The following is a 369-nucleotide window of genomic DNA, read 5'->3' as shown; positions in this document are numbered from 1 at the left end:
CGAGTGTGGAGATACAGAGCTAGTCTTAACTCTCATACATTTCCACGGCACCTGCTAAGTTTGTATTTAACATTTGTGTTTTGCTTTGTTTTTGTTTCTTGAAAATAAGAGAAAAGACAGAGATATGATTATTAATTTTTTTTTACTATTTATACCTTCAGATAGGGCCTCTCTCTTTTCTTTTTTTGCTCTCTTTCTTTAAGCTCCTTTCCCATTTCAAAAATACTTCACACCTCTGCTCATGCCCTTGGCCCTTTCTGAAGCAGATTCATCCGAAAGTAGTTTTTGCTGAGACGTAGTTTTGTAGCAGCTCTCAAGATATAATGTAGAGGATGGTGGGGTATTTTTGTCTATGTTCTTGTAATATAT

Source organism: Octodon degus, unplaced genomic scaffold (assembly GCF_000260255.1).
Source record: "Octodon degus isolate 3935 unplaced genomic scaffold, OctDeg1.0 scaffold00001, whole genome shotgun sequence".
In the NCBI taxonomy this organism is placed as follows: Eukaryota; Metazoa; Chordata; class Mammalia; order Rodentia; family Octodontidae; genus Octodon; species Octodon degus.
Note: the sequence above shows the minus strand (reverse complement) of the source record.